The sequence below is a fragment of the Frankliniella occidentalis genome, unplaced genomic scaffold (assembly GCF_000697945.3).
Source record: "Frankliniella occidentalis isolate FOCC.00 unplaced genomic scaffold, Focc_3.1 Scaffold233, whole genome shotgun sequence".
NCBI lineage: Eukaryota > Metazoa > Arthropoda > Insecta > Thysanoptera > Thripidae > Frankliniella > Frankliniella occidentalis.
Window position 1 is genome coordinate 240,791 of NW_026267359.1, and position 3,914 is coordinate 244,704.

General features: G+C 51.3%; 1 protein-coding gene across 10 annotated transcripts in view; it reads right to left on the reverse strand.

Moving 5' to 3' along the window:
• The window catches only part of LOC113209612 (SCY1-like protein 2), a 148,815-nt gene extending 145,673 nt beyond the window's left edge, over nucleotides 1-3,142 (reverse strand). For all 10 annotated transcript variants that reach the window (XR_008011807.1, XR_008011806.1, XR_008011808.1 and 7 more), the window contains exon 1: nucleotides 2,819-3,142. The gene's annotated coding sequence lies outside the window, so the exon portion shown is untranslated. The remainder of the gene's footprint in view (nucleotides 1-2,818) is intronic.
• Between the last annotated feature and the right edge of the window lie 772 nt (nucleotides 3,143-3,914).

A 3,914-nucleotide genomic window follows, 5' to 3' on the forward strand; every position in this document is an offset into this window, starting at 1 on the left:
TCTCTCTCTCTCTCTCTCTCTCTCTCTCTCTCTCTCTCTCTAACTCCATCTCTTTCACACACTCTCACTCTCTCTGCTCCCCCGCCGCTTTGCCCCGCAGCGGAGTAATATATAGGCGGTCTGTTCGGCAGAGAGAATTCCAAGCGCCCCGGAGGCCCGAATTAAATAACGTGACGTTATTCCAACTTGGCGAAATGTTTCACCTGCGGGTGGCCGGGGCCCGAGTCTAATTACTGCTGACGGGACGACGGGACCGGGAAGGGGGGGGGGGGCACATAAAAGAGAAGCGGCTGCCATATCGTATTATTCCGCTGTTATCGCTTGTACCGATGTAAAATTGATTTTTTACAGTTAGTATCACCGCGTCCCCTTCTCAGTTGAAAGGCAACGATTCTATCTTAACCCAGTAGTACAGCCAGGGACGTAGTAGGGATCGACACAGGGAGGGAGGTGGGAGTAGAGTTGCTGACATTTAAGAGTTTTGTAGCTCACATTGCGCATCTTTAGGCTACTGTCTAGGGCCGGGAGGGAGCTCAGTCACCCGCCCCTCACTACACACCTGGACGCAGTAAAATGAGTTTCCGCTTTTAAAGACGTGCGCCAACTTACAAAGTTTTACCCGGTATATTCGCTCCTGCGCAAGCAAATCGATGTGTGCATCAATCGCGGGAAGAACCTGGGATGTAGCGCTGCGACCCGTATTTCAATAAATAAATCGTGAGCGGGGTTGGAAAAAATAAATAGTAGAGAGAAACGCAGCGCGGCAGGGAAAATGGCGCACGTCAGACCACCGCCACCGCACGCTCCACAAAACAATCGGGGGAAATCAATCGCAATGCATTGGGGCTGCCAGGCGGGCGGGGGAGGCAGGCGGGCTGGAGAAGGGGGTTCTATAAACTTTAGTCCAGGCAGAGCGACGCGACCAGTCGCAGAATGCTGATGAAGGGGGCGGGAGGGGGAAGGGTTGGGGGACGTCGGGGGAGGCGTCACTCATTCCAAGGAGGCGACCGAGGCCTTGAGATATCAGTGACAGTGGCATCCCCAGTCCTACATTCCAGGACGTGCCCGTCTACGTCTCTCCCATGGGACCCGCTCCCCCGACCGCAGATCGAATGGTGCAGGAGGTCGAATGGCGCGCGCCGCATTCGGCTGTCGAGGCACCAGGATAAAAGTGCAAAACCGAGGAAAACCTTTCGACGAATATACGAACCCGCGGAAAAAGCTCTGGAAGTAACTATGGTAAATCTGGTGTCAGGTGCAATTAACAAAGAAAGTCGCTTCCTCCAGAGTTGAGAGTTTACAGAGGGAGCTCGACCGTGGTTGGGTTTCTTGGACTAAGTCATTTAATGAACTGATGTTGGTGCCCCCTGCCCCCTTCTTTACAAAAACTAAACGTTTTTTAACTTTATTTGACCTTATAAACCAGATGGAATGACTGGAACAACAAATTTTACAGATATATTAGGCGAGAGGTCCCCCACTCTCGAAGTGAGTGTACAATTTCTTTCTAGTATTTTTCCTTGTGTGCCACGAGTTTTAAAGTGGTATCTGGGGCGTCCGATATTTGAAAGTAGTGGCAGTGAAAACTCATTAGAAGGATTTCATACAAATGCACAAGCCTGTTTGTAATACGAGGGAAAAGTGCGATGGCATGCGACTTAAAATAGAGTGGAGCGCACAAACAAATCAGGTGGAGAGGAGACAAGAGCGAAGCGGGCAGCCACAGCCGAGAAGAAAGTAATAGGTAATGTTACGCACGGGGCGGGCACGAAGCTTTGCTTTGTAGAGCTGCGAAGAAATGGATTCCTCGTAATTACAAAGCAATAATTCCAAAGCAGGGCTTCTTCATTACAAAGCAGCAGTGCACTGTAAAAAATATGTGTCGGAAAAATCCCATAAATGTGTCTGAAGCAAATTACATATACAGAGTGTAGGATTTTCCCTATACGAATATGTGGGAAAAATCCCATACGCGTGCAGCAGATCTACGAGACAAGTGTAGGATTTTTCCTATACGAGTGTGTGGGAAAAATCCCATACGAGTGTAGCAGATTTCCTTGACAGGTGTGGGATTTTTCCCGTACGATTTTTTCAAAGGAAAAATGATATTGTTGGGGCTGTGGACTTGGATCCTACTCTTACTGCACCCTCACTCCTCGTAATTTTCATTTAAGTTCACAATTCTATTTACTAAATACTTTACCGGACGCGGAGTTGAACCTCGGACTTCTGGGTCGCGATGCTGCCACGCTGACCACTAGACCACGGGGACTTGGTGGGAGCGAGGCCGTAGCGTCCCCGGGTGATCCCAGAGCCGCGCGGCCGGCCCCACCCGGCCATTATTAGAGGCCAGGTGCGGGCGGCGGCCACCTGCCCTTTGCGTAAGGGATTTCTAGATGCATGTTTTGATTTCGGGAATGATATTAAACTCTGTTCTGTGCCCTAATATTTTGATTTGTTAGCAGCCCTGACATTTACAGGTCGAAGTGGCTATGCTTCAAAAATAACAAAGCTGGATCCTTCGCAGTTTCCAAAGGCGATCCCCTCCTGTCATTGTAAGTGCAAATCAATTGCTTTTAATTTGCGAAGCATCCCCATTTTCTTTTGTAATTTGCCAAGTAAAGAAGACATTAATCCGTGCACACTAACGCTATGAGAAGCGCTCACTATGGAGCTGCTCGCGGGAGGTCAAAGTGGCGGCGCAGCCACGACAAACCGGAACCGTAAGGGGAAGCGATTGGTTACAGCGAGCTAAAAGATTCCCCCCTTTCCCCTCGTCTTATTAAAATCGAGACTGAGCTAAACGGAATTACCGTACCTGTTGACTGGAGCCGGGACAGCGGCCCACAAGGAGGAAGGAGGCAATCCAAGTCGAGTCCTCGAGGGCGTCTGCCTCTGAGTATCCGCGGCTCAGACTAATCGGACCGACGAGGACCGACGCGATGTCAGGACGAGAAACCGCACGCACTCACTCACACCGACACGCGGGCGCGCACCCACCCACACACACTCTCCCTCTCACTCTCACACACACTCACACACTTGAGCTGCTGCTAGTGCTGCCTCAAGTGTGAGCGGCGGCAGGGCTCGGCCTACACCACCGACGTCACCAGCTCTCTGCCAACAAGTGGTTCAGCACGGCGGGGGCCGTGAGCAGCGAGCCCCACACAGCTCCGCGCGGCCGACCTCCCCCACCACCCCGCAGCCCCCGCCCCACCCACCAGCGGGCTGAGGCCGGGCCCCCGCAACCCCCACCCATGCGCGCGCCGAACTGCGCATGTGATAGCGTCCGGACCAGCGCGGGCCATAGCGGTGCAGGGCGCAAACCAGGAACGAAATAGATCAAACAACCGGGGCCGCAACAGCAGTTAGTGCACAAGACAGGTACCGCGCGACCGGGGAAGTAACGTTGAATGCGCTCTGGTGTTGTGGGTTTGCCTACTCCCTTCATCCGTAAAGGCGCCAAAGCCACTGCAGTGGATACAATGAATACACATACACCCAGAGAAATAGTTTCTTGATTCAAGTGCAAGCTGACACAATATTCAATTCACCATTACAACGAGGCAATAAGATTTGGAATAAGAATCTCCTCTTATTTGAAAGAAAATATCAGCTTGTTTCAAGAGTAAATTTCTTGTGTCAACGTGCACTTGGAACAAGGAAAAATGTACCTGAAACAAGAAACGATTTTTCTGGGTGTACGCTCAACACATAAAACACAACTTTTTTTGAAACAAAATATTTCACACACCATTATTCTCAGCCTGTTAGCCATCATCCAATCACCAACACTGCTTTTCTAAAAAGGGGGCGCGCGCGATTCAAATCACCGCTGCCCGCGGCGTCCTCTCAATTAACGAAAATGGTTCCCGACAACAAGCCAGCCCGGCGGCGGCGGAGAGGAGCAAGAG